Source organism: Tyto alba, unplaced genomic scaffold (genome assembly GCF_018691265.1).
Source record: "Tyto alba isolate M040663 unplaced genomic scaffold, T.alba_DEE_v4.0 Super-Scaffold_17, whole genome shotgun sequence".
NCBI classification, from domain to species: domain Eukaryota; kingdom Metazoa; phylum Chordata; class Aves; order Strigiformes; family Tytonidae; genus Tyto; species Tyto alba.
Window position 1 is genome coordinate 6,561,108 of NW_024881279.1, and position 17,104 is coordinate 6,578,211.

The window sequence follows — 17,104 nt, forward strand, 5'->3', positions numbered from 1 at the left end:
TCCTTTCTGGCTTCCTAGCAGCACAACTTTAGGTGAAAACTTGTTACTTTCTGTGTAAAACCCAGCACTTCCAAGATTTCTCATCATTAATCCAAAAGCCACTGAAGCCAGCAAGAAGTTTGTTCTCCTAGACCTCAATAAAAGTTGGCTCCAAACTTCAATCCCCAGAGGGTTTACTTTAATACCTATCACTGTAATATCTAACCTTTTTCAAGTGCTGAGTATGCAGGCACTGCCTGGCTGAAGGTGATTTTGAAGCTCCCAATGCCTCTTTAATTTGCCCAGACCCACATCCCCCAGACAATGCGAGGCTGCCCCTCTTTGATGTGGAAAGCATCGGCACTCACTGCAAAATTCTTGGAGGCACGAGAGGAGCCCTTTGAACTGGGGGCAGGAGAGAAAACTTGGGGACAGTTGTGAATGTGTCTGCTGGTTCCCTGCTGCTCTGGGTGCAAATAGCCCCACACCACGGCAGGGAGGGCAGGAGGGGACAGGAGCAGGAAGGGTCCTGCTCTTCTCCTGGCCTCCCCAGGGCTGTACTTCAGCCAGGATTGCTCCTGGGAGTCACAGTGCTGCTCTGGAGGGAGCCAGGGCTGTGCCACCACCCGCACCCATGATACAGGGGCAAAGGATGCTCTACCAGGTTTGCTTTCCAGCCAGGGGAGGAGAAAGAGAGACAAGGAGAAAAAAAAAAAAAAAAAAAAAAAAAAACAACCCTACAGCTCTGCCAGCATATTGCGCCCACACTACAAATGCTTTGATGCTATTTTATCTGGGTATCCCTATGGCTCCTAGTGCAAACAGCCTCAACACACGCTCAAGCCAAATCAGGAAGCTCAAGGTGTAAAACACAAAAGTCGGGAAGCACAACTAGCTTCCATGCATTTATTCTTGCAAAGAGCAGTTGCATTAAAGCTGGAAGGGTTACACCAGCTGGCCAGCAGCCTGGGGGACTCTTTTGCTGCATTCGGAGTAGCTATTTCTAAAACTTCTGTAAGTAATATGCCACACCACCAAAGCAAAAAAACCCAAGATTTTGCAACAACAGAAATTTGCAACCCAACAAAATTTAGACCAAACTGAAAATTATAGAAACAGACAAACAAACTCTATTTCCTGCATCTTTTGTTCTGGCTAGCTTTTCTGCACAAAAAAAACAGACTCTACTTTTATATTATCTGCTGTGTTTGCCCGGACTGCTGCTGCCCCGTGCTTGGGCAGCCCCGGGAACTGAGGGTACTGGGTGCTGCCAGAATCCCATAGAGTAATAAAATGAGGTTACACAGAGCACAGGACAGTCATTGCTGTTGTGCACTCAGAGGAGGGAAACAGTATTTCACCAGATTAATTCCCAAGCACATGTAAAAACCAGCTTGCTGTATACCAATAGCAGGGTTAATAAACTGCACAGGTAAATCCCAGGAGATGAGGTTTCCCCGTGAGCAAGCATGTTCAGAACATGCTGTGTGTCATCTTACACATTTCTCCACAGCATCTTCTCAAACTAACATTACTACAAAAAATAAGAAGTGACAGGTTTGCAGATGCCCATAAGACCAGACCAGATCTCTGTCCCATGCAGGCTCCATCCTGGGGAAATGGGGCTTCAGAGAGGAGCAGAAATACAAGGGCTGAGACCAATCCTTTTCCCACTGAACCCTCCCATTCCTACTGATGCACTGCCAGGGGCTTGCTGAGCCAGCACTCATATCCACTGCATTGCATTTAAATGCTGGAGATGAACTGTTCTTCCTTGAATTTGTCTAATTGCTTTTTTTAATTCATTTACATTTCTGGCACCCAGACTATCTAAGGCAACGAGTGTATCCTATGCAAAAGCCAGAGACCAAATGCAAATTGAAGCAAACTCAAGACAAAGTTATGTACCATCCCATGATACAAATTTCCATTCTCTTTTTATAGCTTGCAGAGATAATACTGAGTCTGAACAAATACAAAAAACAACTCTATAGCTTCGAGCTGCACCTTGCCAGAGATATTACAGTCCCAGAAAATCTGAAACTCTCATCCTCCCCCTTGTTGCTTGGATACAACAGTCATCAATTCTCACTACATTCACTACAAAACAATAGAAATTCAGGATCATCTTAATCCATCACGGCTCTGTCAGGGAGCCCCTACCCACTGGTACTCAGTTTCTGTAATAACATACACAGAAATGCCATGCACACAGGGTGGCACAGGGTAATAAACCCCGAGGCTGCCTGCAGGACACAATCCAGGAGGCAGATTTCATCATTTCAGTGGTGATTTTACCTGGGCAGCAAACTCCCGCATAGCGGTTTTCAAAATAAATAACACGCACAGTAGAGAAAAGTCCTGTCACCTGCTGATTTGTAAATGCTTCTTCTCTGACCAGAGCCAAGGAGCATTTGAAGGGACTGATGATGTCTTCAAACCTGAATGGTTTTACTCATGGTTACCCCCAAATCAACTCAAATTTGGGACACTGATCCCAATCACCTGTAACCCACCGCATATTTGGGGGAAGGGAGGGACAGGCCCTATAAAGCCTTGAGGAGGAACCTGATTGCTGACCTGCAGTAATAGTAAAGACCCTAATTACAATGAAAAAGTAAAAATCTTAATCTGGGCCAGGTACTGTATGAACTCAAACCAAACTCCTGCTGGGGCACTGGATGGGGTGCTGGGGATGCCCTGGCGCAGGCAACACCCCACCAGGCACCCCAAAGGGGCACTTTGGGCAGGGTGGTGGAGATGCTGGGACACTCCTGGAGCAGAATCTTCACATTTGAACAGGCCTTGCCAGAGCTGCTGTTTGCAGGACACAGCCCCTGCCGTGGCCAGGGTAACCTGTGTGATAAAACACCTGCGGGACAGCAACCAAATTGGCCTGAAATCACTGTTGGCTTTATGGACGTTTACCACCACCACCCCAGCAGCAGATTTGTGCCTTTACTATGGGACAGGACAGGTTTATATTCTATTTTTAATGAGAAAGGGAAACACATCCTAAATGAAGAAAAAACATGGTCTAGCAATAGAGTCACCACAGGGCAAGTCAGGTTTATGTCAGAGGTGCCTGCTCAACTAACAGGGTTTCAGAAAATCAGCGTTGAGATATTTGCAACATGATAATAGCCCAGGCTAAACCCATGAGCTTTCCCAGTCCTCCGCATCTAACCCAGGATCATCACTGCCACCATTTCACCTGCGAGCAGCAGCCACCAGTTTTTCTTCCTGTTTCCTCTTCCCGGTAACTGGAAATGCCCCCACAGCCCACTTCCCCCTCCCCTCGATAGGTCGCATCCCTGTACGGCGACCATCAGCAAGCTGAGAATTGCGTTTGTTTCATTCACAAAGTGCAGGTTCCACAGATGTTCTTGGCAGAGCAATTTGGAGGTGGCCGGATTTTGGCCCAGCGCTGCTCCTTCCCACCCCAGCCGGGGACCGCTCTCTCCCCCGATGTCCCCCAACAGCACGGGCATGGCTGCATCCCACCATCAGCCCTCCTTTACCCCAGGCTGCTGCGCTTCAGCTGTTAAACTCCTTGCCTGCTGGATTACCTTTAATTTACGCCACCAGTGCCCTTTCATGGATTATAATTCTGTATGAGATGTTTGTGCTGTATCCTCCCCCCCTATTAAAGTGTCAGGAGTATATCCCCAGGCCATCCATCTTCAGCGCTTCCGCATGGGCTTGGCAATTCTCTGACATGAATATTATGGCTCTCAATGCAGAGTCTCCATCACTCAAACTGACAAGTGTTAGAATCTCTTCTCTTGAACAGGGTAAGTGACCTTTTCATATGCAGCGTAGATTCCCAGTCACACTGCATCTGGTGCAGTGAACCCAGGGAGTGCCAGCAATTCCCTAAAGTCTTAAAAAACAAGTCACAGGTCCTTTTCGACTTGCAAAACCAACCCTTAGCATGACAAAGTCAAAGGGCCTTAATCAGCCCCTGGTTAGCCCCTGCTAGTACCAGTCCCATAGAGGAAGATGAAAAAGCATCTGTGCCATGCCTTCACTGACAGGAATTTCAGGAAAAGATGGGAGATTTGGGTGTCTGGCTTGCTGGAGTGTATAGGAAAGATTTTTGTGATCAGTTAGTGACTTCAGTGACTTTGAAACCTCAATTCTAATTGTAAGCAACATTTTTTTAAGTAAAGTGCTTACAGTTAGATCCCTAAATCCCACCAGCCTGATTTTCAAAGCTGTTAAGCACCTGGGCTTCCCACAGTGCATGCAGGAGCTTCTCTCTACCTGTGCCTTGAGAGAAGCAGGGGGAGAAAACAACACTTAAAAGCCCTTCCAGCTCAGATTTTCACAGATGCACTGCCATGGGGACACTCTGGTTCACATTGTTTGACAGAAGGTGAATCCCCTGGAACTGAACTGCGTGGGGATTCAAGTTAAATCCCTCCTACAAAATTCACATGTTACCCCAAGTCTTTGGCTAAATTGGCACCTAATTTTTTCTTCTTCTCTAGAGAGAAAAGGTACTTTCATAGCAACTCTGCCACCTTCCCCCTACGAAGCTCCTTGTGGTGGCTCATCGCCCCCACAGCACAACAGAAACTTGTTAACACCTTTTCAGCTCCCTCTTAATAAAGTCAAGGCAATTAACAGCTTCACTATTTACAAAACAAATCCGCTTTGCAACACCTGAGAAAAAGAGTTACAAGTGTTTCCCAAACATTTCTTGGTTAGGGAGAGCACCTACAATAACTGTCTACGGGGATGTGTTGCATCTGCTCTCCCTGGCTGGAGAAGACAACTCCATATTCACGATGAGTTCATACTGTGCTTGGCCTGATCAGCAAACACAGGTCTACTGGGAAAGTTTCTTATCCAAGGGTTACTCCAAGGAGAAAGAGGTGTACAGGGTGCCAGGGTGTGAATTTATTGCTCACCTGCTGGTCCTTACCCACTCCTGGTACAGCCACATGTGATGGTGTACAAGAGGCGTGGATAAGGCAGGTTGTTCCCCTCCAAAGATGTCCCCACAGATGGCTGGGGGGACAGAGTAATGTACGGCAAATTTACACCTCTGCAGAGGGATGCACAAGCTCCCGCACCTTTTTTTTCTGGTCCCCTGCTCTCTCCTAGGATACAGTCCATGCCCCCCACTTTGTAAATCACTGCCTGGGCTTACAGTGCAGTAAATTCTCCCTTTTCAAATAAGCCCCAAGGAGACGAGCAATAGAACAGAAGATTGATGGATTAGAGAAAATCAAATAAATATAACTTGCAATGTACTTTCAAAATGAATTCCTTCCTCCTCTTTTCCTTTCCCATCCCACTTTCCCTTCCTCCAAACACACGCAATGGCCCATAATTTATGAACAAGGCAACGTGTTCCCTAACTAAACTATTATTTAGGCTCAGAGGTGGCTGCTGGGACAACTTAACACAAGAGCACTCCCAACCAGTGGACTTAGTCCAAACAATTCTAGAGTTCAGAAAAGACCCTGTTTAAAGCCTATATCAGGTCTTGGGCCCAAACTCATTCTTTCCAGAGGGTCTGAAATGCGGAGAGGAAAGGAGAGGGAGTTGGTGATAACTGCAAGCACAGTAAGGGGCAGAGACTGATGACCACAGCTAGGAAATGTTCACTAAATGCACTTAGGATGCAAAGAAGAGTAGCAATCATGTGAAATGAAAATGAAAGAGAATGTCTAAATCTGTTATAGAAAGGGAGTGTAGAGGTTTACAAGGAGAAGGACATGATGGGAAATAAAGAGGGAGATCTCGAGTTGTTTTTCAGCTTTTCTTTTCTTTCTCTCTCTAATATTTCTTCAGTGTCCCATGCAATGTTAATCAAAGCCACTGGTGGGCACGGCCAGGAGAGAATAGCTCGTCAGGGGACATACAACCACAGAGCCTGGACAGTATACAGCCCTTAATTTCCTCCTCTGATGCTTTCAATGGCTCATGGGATGCCATAAAATATGATAATGATGAGGTCAGTGGAAAGACTGTAAAACAGTGGGGAGAGGCACAAGTGTTACCTCACTTGGGCTCAACCTCAGGCCATGCATGGACCGAGTTTGCTGGTTACAATGTCTTCTGCTTGGGACAGTGGCTGCACTCCATGTCCCACCATAGAGCCCGGCTGCCAGTGCTCAGAACTGGGCTGTGATGAGTTACATGTTCTGAAATGTTTGGTTATGAAGTCAGTGGGACTCTTGTCATTGATTTAGATCAAGCCTGACAGTTCAGTAAGACACAGGCAACAGCGAGGACAACGGTTCTCACGTTTCTTCCCAATTCTACAGACTTTCCTAACTCACAACACTATGGCTCCTGGCCTGACACTTCTAGGGGATCATCCATCAAGACTATAGCTGGCAGCTTTAAACACAATAATTTCTCTCTTGCCCAACACCTTGAAGCTAAACTTAAGCTGGCCCAGCTCTCCATTCCCACTCCTGCCAGGCAGAGACTTCTGCTGGCCAGCTGCCATCAACTATGACAGGGACAAGGCACCTCCTCCCTGTCACCAAGTGTTTTTCAAAGGCAATAAGCAAGAGACTAATTAAATTAACTCAGTCTCAAATACCTCCTGAGGTGCCGAGCATTCCCAGCACTGCAGCAGCACCGCAGGTGCCTGGAGAGCAGGTAATTCCAGTCAGTGGCAGGCTGCAAACGTGGCTCCGGGGGACATCTGTGCTGGCACAGGAGCAGCGGCCGATCCTGGACAGGAGCACCGGGAAGAGACTCTCGGCACGGCTTTGCTCAAGCCGGCTCGGGTCCAGGAGTAAAACAGCTACATTTATGCTTTGATGTGCTCAAGTTAATAAGACTTATCCCACAGCAAGCAGAGTTGTATTTCCCAGCTTGGACTATTCTATCCTCCTGGTTCTTTCTTGTCCCATGGGCTTTCACCCTGCGGGGTGCCCGAGTTATCATCTCGGGTAGCAGCCTCAGCATCTGTTTTACCAGACAGACTACTATTTAAATTCCCTGGGCAACATCTATGTGCTTTTGACAGCAGCACGTTCATTTTTTTCCCCCAATCTACTACAGGCTGTGAGATTTGAATCTGGATTTGAGACATCTCATGATTTGGAAGTGATCAGGTCGCAGCCTCCCCTCTGCTCCAGCTCCAAGGTGTGCGTGGGGAGACTGGGCCAGCTCTGGCCGGGATTAGTGGCAGGGCAGAGGACATCCCCACTGCAGAGCTTTATCTTCCCGATCACCAGAGAGGTCACAAATCACCATTCGGTCCCTTTCAAGCAGTTGGGAGTCCTAAATTGTACCTCTTGTATCCAGACACCATCCAATCTCCCAGGGCCAGGCCAGCTATGGTGATAAGGAGATAGCGTAAATGGTCAAACAGGATGGAGCCCAAAGTTCACAATTTCCTGTGCTTTAACCTAGCAAGTGCCATATCAGTGGGACAGTCTTATTTAGGTCATTTTAGATTATCTCACTTTCCAAAAGAGGCTGCTCTAGACAAGGATTTGCCACCGTTCTGCTTCAGTGAAGAGGATCTCACATTTCATGTGAAACTAAGGGGTGCTTTGTACATTTTCAGCACAAACCTAATTACAGCCACAATCAAATCAATATTTGGGAAGAGTAATATTTGGGAAGAGTAAGAAATACTTCAGTGAAGAAAATTGAAAGTGGCAATCAGCACCTTCCAGCAGGAAGCCAAACAGAGTTTTAAACCCCAGACTGTCTTTGGGGCGCTTCTACTCCCTCTGTTCTCTGAAGATGTAATTAATTTCCAAATCACAGTGATTTATTCAGTATCATATTAACCAACCTGCCCTGTAATCAAGCTAACCACTGACAAAAGCCCTTCAACCCATTCCCTTGAAGTTCAGCTGTAAGCGTACGCTGACCTCACCCCAGGGAACTATTTTCTTGGAGACTTTTTCTAGCACTAAAAATGCAGTTACATCTTGGTAGGCTATTAAATCCACATGTGAAAATAAACTCATCTATCATTTTGTTCATGCAGTTTAGCTTCCTTTTAAGGAGATATAAATGCATTAGAGCATCCCATTAAAGCAATTTACATGTCTCACTTTATTTTTCCAGACAGGCCATTTCTTCCTTGGAGATTACTGGCTTTTGGGAAAATGTATCAACTAAGGAGTCATGGAATAACAGACTTGTCCTTCAGGTGCTACTCTCCCTGGAACAAATGCCACGCTGACCTGTGTTTTGAACGACAGGCAGCATTTTACACAGACTTCTTCACCCCAAGAGAGTTTTTCACAGTCACATGGCAATGGGGAGGAAAAAAAAAAAAAAAAGGAAAAAAAAAAAGACCCAAAGGCTGGAAAAAAGAAAACCGAAAGCAGTGAAACACTTCTGAGCCAAGCAGATCGGTGCCTACAGGGTACAAAGAGACTTGCCAGAGAGACGAGCCCCGCGGGAGCTACGTTCAGCAGCAGCTTGGCAGCGGGGTCGCAGAGGTCTGGGAAGTGAAGAGGGAAGAGCAGCAGCAGCAGCAGGTCTGCTCCCCGGGTTTAGCCCAGCGTTGTCCTCTGCTCTGTCGAGTGAAGGTCCATCCATCATCGTTTGGTGGTTATCTAATGATCAAGGGGCTTCTCTACAAGCACCCAGCTGCTAGAGACAGGCAGCGAGCAACAGGACATGAAATCTCCAGCTCACCCATCTCGCCAGCGTGTAGCTGTTTCTGTGATGGACCAAAGGCACATCCTTATTTTCTGAGATACCAGGGAAGACACGCACACTTCTCTGCTTGCTGAAAGACATAGATTCTTCAGACAGCCAAAGAAATGAAACCAGAAAAAGTCTAATGGTAAAAAACAACAAAAAATCCTTTAAAAAAAGTTTGGCTGTGCTAGTCTTCCTTCTTAATTTCAACTGTGTCCCTACCACCATGGACACATTGGCTTTCAGCCTGCTCCTCAGAGGTTTGACTGTTAATTTGCCCACCAGTCCTTAAGGAAGAACTGCTCTGGAGATTTCATCTGGGTTAGAAATAGTCCTCACTTCCTAATGACAAGCCCAGACGATAAGACAGAATTTGATGGTCCTGACTGCTTCTGCTATGGTGTGCTTTCCATTTCAAGCCACTCTGTGACAAATTACAAAGTGTTCTTTCACTGAAATGCCTTCAGTAGTATTTATATTTAAGAAAAACTCCAGGTTGCACAGCTAAGGTAGCTAATGATGTACAGTTTTTATATTCAAAGTCTTCTAATGTATTTTTTTCTAAGCATCCAGAATTTCTTGATACCCGTCAATATTTTTAAAAAACTTTTTTGCAAAAGAGGTAACTGTTTCCAGCAGAAAGCAATTTCTAACCTCACCACAGGCCAGCAGTGCATGACATGCAAACAGTACCACTGCAAACATTCAAACAGCTGGGGAAAAGGTGAGTAAATGCAGTTTGTTGGCAAAGAATCACAGCAGCCTGTATTCTCACTTAGAAATTTTAGAATGCACTTGTTGTGATGCAAGAAGAGATGACAGCAGGCCAAAGGCCTGGAGACACCCGACTCTGGCTTCTCACTCCTCTGCCTCACCAGCAATAAGGCTTTGGGAACACTGAGAGGTCACCTGGAAACACCTCCGGGCTGTGGCTAGGTTGGACAGACTCTTCACAACTATGATTTTGTCCTTTTTAGGATGTCAGAGGACTCTGACATCTTCAGATCCGACCTCAATTTCTTATTATCTCAAAACATCCCAAGCAACACATTTGACTCCCTGACTGATGGTTTGGAAGAGCAGACAATCTGCTTCCCAGGCTCTGTCACATGGGATGATGGAAAAAAACAGATGCAATCCATTTTGGCAGTGGTATACATTTTCACATAGCTGCCTTGTTTATTTCCACTGATTTATTTCAAAGTACTTGTTCAGGATCCTACACATACCCAGTATACTTAAAAACATTCCTTCCATATTAATCATGTGAAAAAAACAAAATATTTTGTGCCAACGTACTGATACTTGACCTGGAGAGCCCTTTTTTCCTAGAGAATAGTGCACTTCATGACACACGACACCTGGACCAAGCCCGTTGGCGTGCCAGCGCAAGATAATCAAAGCAAGATCATTAAATCAGGCTTGGACATCTCAGGGAAGGATGTAGAAGAGAAGGTTGTAAGAAAGGAAGCAAATTTATGCTTCCAGCAATGACAAAGACAAATGTATTGATTGGTTCTGAGGAGAAGATTTATTTTCTCCAGGACAAACCATTAGAACTAAGAGGCCTAAGCCAGAAGCAGAGCCTACAGGTAAGCGATGACTCAATTTAATTCATAAACCAAGTTTAACTACTTTAGCAGTAAAAAAAAAGCCCAAAAAACAACAAAAACAACCCAGGTTTGGAACCAGTTTTTGAAGTGTTTTAACCAAGGAAAAATGCCCTATCCACTGCAGTGGGCAGTCAAGTAAATTTACAATGTGGCTGGCATGCCAGATAGCTGTGACAGAAGCCAGGAAAAGTCAAGCCTAGAATAAAACCTGCCATCAGCTGTTCACTCCAGCACAGGCCCCTGTATGTGGGGGGCACCACATGTCCTTCAAAGTAAGGGTCTAGACACCTTCTCGGGACATTGTCTCTGTACTTTCAGTCATTCAAGAAAGAAATAGCTCTTTGAAACTAGAGAGTGGTGCCAAAAAACCACCTTGATTTCCACGAAGGAAAGTCAGGTATAACAGCACCAATGGCAAGGACAGGACTGCCCAGTCTGTAGAGAGACTACCCCAAGGCTGCTTCTCTCCACTGCAACCTTGCTTAATAGGCTCTCCATCTCTCCTTTCATCTCCCAGAGCCTTACTAATTTAGCTGAATGAGTTAATTGTGACTCATCTTATTATTTCTTCCAAAGAAAAGATCCAGAAAGTTACTGCATTCCCCTTAGGTGTCTGCACCCCCTGCTGTGGCCTGAACTTAAGACACCAGAGGAGCTGCAATATTAGCTGCACTGGAATGTTTTGGTTTTCCTTTGCAAAACAGGCCCATCTCTCCAAGTGTGAATGTGCTTCAGTTACCTAAACACAACTGAGAGGGGGGAAAAAGGAAATTTCCATTTTTTGTATTTAACTAAAGAATTCCCATTTTTGTCGAATGCAAACAGAGAAGGGCATGTCCGAACATGTTCCCCTTGCACTATATACCAAGGTAAGAAGAAACTTTTAGAAGAGAATTATTTCCTCTGAAGGTTAAACAAATTCCCATCTGTCACCTCTAGACCGTTGTGAAAATCCTACAACCTCCATGAGCAGGAACAACTTAATGTTACACATATGTGCATATAAAAGCACATGATATTTCTGGAAAACCCACCTGGCACCAGGTACTGCTATTTCACATGCACAGGTGCGTTGGCACATATGAACGGTGACTTCTGAAAATGCTTTTCTGTTGAGACTTTCTCAACCATAAGGAAGAAAACCTGTAGGAGAACTGCAAATTAATACTAGGTGGCAATGAAACAATTGATTTTCATTGGAACTGGACAGATAAAGAGAGATCAAATTTCTTGTCAGTACAAGGGAGTGAAAATTAAAAGCTGCCAGTTTATACTGTCAGGACATTATGTTCCCAGGTCATACCTGAATTGACATAACTGCATTCATGTCAGTAGAATTACACCATATTATAGTACCTAAGGACATGGCCCAACATCATCTTCTGCAGTAAATCTATAAAAGCACACAAACCCGTTCATTTAAAAATATACTTTACATTACACATTTTCCCTCATATCAGCTGATGAAGGTCACACCAACTATTTGTATCCAGAAAAAAAGGCAGTTAAAGAGGAAAAAATATAGCCAAAAAATGTAATTGTCCATCAGTCTTTGCTCTCTCTCTCCAGGTCAGTCCTGCCTACACACATCTGTGATTGTCACTGAGCTGAGCAGAGTCCAGTAAGAATATCTGCAAGGAGGCATAAGGAAACATTTTATTTCAATGTTGTAGAAACAGAGGAAGACACAGGCAGCTGAAGCAGAGTTTGCAGAGAAGATGAACACGCCTGTCCCCATTTGGCTTTTTCTCTACCTGTTCTCTCTGTTTCACAATTCCAAAGGATGATGTAAGTGAACACACTGTGGGTTCCTCTTGGATCATTGCCTTTAGTGGCTGTAGACAGGAACACAGAACAGCAAACAAAAGTCGGAGGTGCTGCTGGAGCAGAGGAACACGAATCCTCCCGGTCACAGACTCACCTGTATCTCTGGAGCGGAATTACTCCAGCCTCAGAGCTGCGCTCCAAACCTGATAGTTCAATACAGACAGACACGACCCCAGAACTGTGCCAGCTCTGCTCATTTTCCCTTCCACAGATGAAGCATGACTTCTCACTCTCTGCTACAGGTCCCCAGTTTCCCTCTCCTTTAGCTGTGTTACACAAAAGTTTTGTTCTGACTATTTTCAGTTGAAATGTTGTTTTGACTTCAATTTATTCCCACTAAACTGAATTTACATGCAATTGTTACTGCAGTGCCATAGCAAGAGACATGCTAAAACACCACCTTTTTTCTTTACTATAAGGCTTCTTATAAGATGTTAGACCAACTGATTCTTTAAGATTATTCTGCAATCCATGCAGAATAATTTTTAAATTATTTTTAAAAATAAGCCTTGGCTGGACTGAAAGAAAACTGGCCACTAATTTCAGATCACTGATTTAGGAAGTCCAGAAGTCATTAAAAGACTTGTAACAAGCATTACTACAGCAATAACAGCTTGCTTCATTAAAACATCATACCACACACAGAGAAATTCTCTACACATATTCAGGTAACAGTCACTGCCTCCGAAGAAACATTTCAAAACATGATATGCCAAATGATTCAAGCACCAAGTGACTGGCAAACCTTGAGAACACAGGTGTTAAACTCCCCATTCCTATATACAAGTCGGCACTGAAACATGCAGATCCCAGCAATGCATATGCAGTAACCATCTGCTTGTGCAATTACCCGTATTTCCACTCCAAAGTCTACTGCAGGCAACAGGTGCATGAGCACTAACGCTGCAAGAAATGGACTGTTCAACCTAGCAGTCCACAAGGTATCTGCCCACGTTCAGATGGGAAAACTGAGATGTTGGACACATAGAAGACTGGTGGACAAGCCTGAATTGAGTCCAGGAGCCCTGACTTGTGTTCTGTTCCAAAAAAAGACAGTGAAGAGACTTCCTCCATGTTAACTCAGAGGACGTTATATTGGGTTACAGATCCAGTACACGGTGCCAAATCTCCTTAATTATAAGCAGGCATTTTTTTATTGAAGAGATATACTGATATACTACCCAGCTGATATGACACAAAGCTGGAACTAAAGTTTTGTTCTTGATCCTGCTGCTGCTCCAAAGAATGACTTGAGGAATTAATTTTCCTTCTCTGTCCCTTACCTTCACACTTGTAGCACTTGTGTACTGTTAGTTCCTTTGTACAGCATTGCCTCATCTACTGAGGAGAGATGTTATAAAGACACTAGGTATCAGTATTAAAACTATGTTTATGAATTACTTAAAACTATTAATTCCAGGAATCCCAAGTAGTCTTAAAAAAGGAACATTTTGCAGAGAGAATGAGCAACTGGTAAAGATACATCATGGCTGCTTTGTAGTGTGGTGACATTCTTTGCCATAGGTAATGATGAACTAATGGCAATTATAAAACTAACTTTGGAGAATGCCTTGACACTGAGTCAGCACTCAGGTGAGGCAATGTTTTATTGCAGTTCATTTTTTTTTAAAAAAAAAAAAAAAAAGGGGGGGGGGGCAATAAGAGGCTTAAGAACCATCACAGATCCTAACGACATGAGGCTAATAATCAGTATGATAAACTATCATTTACATGAATAGGAAATGGAATGGACATTTCATTTCCTACGCCTTTGTTGCCCCCATTGAATTGCACTGGTGGTGCCATTCAGGGAAGCCAGCATGGTGCCTGTTTACTAGAGAACTTTGCAAAACAAAGACAGTCACGGTCAAAACTTTGCTGGTCAATTCAGTATATTTACATGGAAGACCTCTGAAAAAAAAAAAAAAGTATTCTGAAATAGCCTCATGGTATAGTTTAGTTGGAAGTGGTAAGTATCAGGTAATGATTTCACAGCTATCTAGATGTGTGGTGGCACAGAAAAAAGCATCTGGTTTTCAAACAGAGGCTTGATCAAACTTTCCTTGTCCAGGCAAAAATACCACTGCACAACTCCCTTAGCAAATTGGCAAATGACAAAGTGTTCTGCATGCAGAAAACAGTATTGTCCAACTCTGGCTCCAGAGAAATCTGGCACAAACACTTTGCTTTCAATAGGAGCGGATGATGTGCAATGCCAACATCTGAAAATACATTTCAGACACACGTACAATGTACCATCTGAGCAGCTCCCAGCAAATGATCCTGTTTTCCTTCTTTCTTTTAACTAAGAGAATGGAATTGTTCCAGATTTACAATGAAACAAACTGAAGGCACAGTTGGAACCACTGTTTTTAAGAAGACCTTGCTATGCCATAACTTTTCATGGTTCAGTTGCTAAATTACACATTATAAAAATAAGTAAGCACAATTGAGAGACTGTGTTAATCTCAGAAGTTTAAACATCGCCCTGTAATGACCACTTTATATTGGCCTGTAGTAAAGTATTTTATGGGGCATGCAGGACATTTATCCACACGCGTACGTTAAATACTCCTGGGAATTTTCTCACATAGAGAGACAAGGCCCGACACAAAACTAAATACGTACAAAACATTGCTGTCATTCACACTGCAACAGGAATGCCACCCAGTAAGAAAAAACTTTACAACACCTGAAAGAGATAAGAACCAATAGCCAGCATAGCAATAAGATGTTGCTTTTGGAAGTGCAGAATTTTCTAACCTGACAATGAGAGCAGATTCTGGGAACATAACAAAAAAACAGCTATCCCCTTTTGAGGAAATGAGAGTTTAGTTGTTGACTATAAATAGATTATAAGGAAGCACTGGTGGTTTGCAGAGCAGTTTACTAAAACTAAGAGTATTTGGAGCCAAGTTAGGTTCTTGCATATAAAAATTTCCTGGAATTTAGGGTGAGTTCATATGTAATTGCTCACCCAGTCAGTCTGGGGCTGAGAGACTGCACCCAACTGCCTTTCACAATTCTCTCTAGTAATACAGAAGATCCACCCAGGCTGACTCAGAGATCCCAGGTGAGAAGACTTTTAAATTAAGTAAATATGATGGTAAAGAAGTTGCAGCTTTGGTACCAGTATTTTTGTGATTTTTTTTTTTTTTAAATAATCATGCTTCAGAATAGTACCATAGCTAAGCAAGAATGAGTCAGTCAGGACAAAATATGATGCCATGCAAGATGAATGTAAGCATGCCCAGCAAGGCACTACACGAATTACTGTGTATGAAAGCATCACCTCCCTCAGCTGGTAAAAGACTCTCGAGCAGTAAACTGAAGAGAATTCTTAATCCTTCAGTGTTAACATTATTAGAGTATCATTCACCCACTTGTCTGCAAGCTGCCTTCTTCTCCCACCAATTGCTTCGTCTTACAACAATGCCTCATGTCTGGCTCCAAAGACCAACAATAGGCCCTCCCCTGAGCTTATGGCAGCATCTCCACGATCACTTGGCAGGAGGCAGCATAACAATAATTTGACAGGCATCCTCCCAAGGAGACTCAACACATCAGTCATGCTGCTGACACCCTCCACACCCAGAGGAGCTCATCCAGACTACAGGAGATTTCTAGGTACAGGCAACTGCTCTTGACTGACCATCCAAAAGAAAGCAAGTTTTTCCATTTCACTAACAGAAGAAGGAGGTACCTGTTTCCCGTGATGGTCCTTGCAACATTGCCGTGCCGGTTTGAGCTAAGTCTGCTTGAGTAAAGCAAAGCAGCAGTTAATCAGTAAAGAGGGCTGAAGCCTTATTTCTAGTCCAAGAAAAAAAAAATCTACTGACTGGCTTCTAAAGGGTAATAGTACTGCAAAAACATTTGCAAGTTATCTTTTTATGATGTGCAAAGAGTGTCTCTTTCCAACAAAATAATTACTCTTCAGATATTTTTCAAAAAGAAAATTGAAAAAACACAGTACTTTCAGAGGAAGCACTGTTGTGGGGTAGCACCAAAACCAACCAGCATTTACTCTCCTGAAAAACATGAATTGTCTTGATCTGACTGCTCCGACTTAATGAATTAAAATTAACTATGACCCTTGTGCCTTTAAATAGAAACTGTCATTCTCATATGGTACTGAAAAATGAGTTTGAGTCACTCCCTCCCTCCAGATATAGTGCCATGAGACAAACATCTACCAGTTAATCACCAATGTACCAATTTTTCTTCAACAACTGTTGTTTAAAGGACAAGATTAATAGCTTGAATGAAGGAAGAGAGAAATCTCCTCTTCTCTTCCTACATGAGAAAGACGAGGGTTTGCAAACTACCATGTAACACTTTTTTTTGCTTGAAGTTGCTAAATGGAAGTCCTAAGTTCTGAACAGTGACTCATTTCTGAAGTTCAGCATGCTGAAATGCTCTGACTTTTGTAGAAAATGGGGAACTGGCTTTGATTGAGGTTTCTGCCATCTTTAAAGTATGTTCAAGGTTCCTGGCAGTTTAATTGCTCTTAAAGATAATAAATCCCTTATGACACAGAAAGGCTGAACAATCATATAACTTCAGACTAGCTCACTCTGTATAGTTCCAATAATAACTTCCAGTGCAGGTGATAGCAAGCATACAATAAGCAAAGTTCCAGGAGAAAGTCTGTTGAAAAAACAGAATTATGGGAAACAGACTGAACTGCTGGTTTTATGGACATAGCTCTATTCCAGCACTCAGGCAGTAAAACTAAAATGAACTCCCTCGAAGTTAAAAATACCCAATAAAACTCAATAGGCAAGGTAATTATTTTGACTTGACAGAGGGAGAAGACAGGTCGCACATTCCCACAGAGAACATCTTACCTTGCTGACACCAAAGCGTAAGACATCTTTCAGTTTTTCCAAAGCTATGTTTTCTGTGATAGGGATTTATAACACTGGCCGAGCCTATGCCACTCTGGGCCAAATAAAACCCTAGACCAGAAGAAATGTAAGTAGCACATCCTCCAACAGCCTCTCCTGTGGTGTCACAGCTCCCCCAGGGGACCAGGTTGGCTGTCC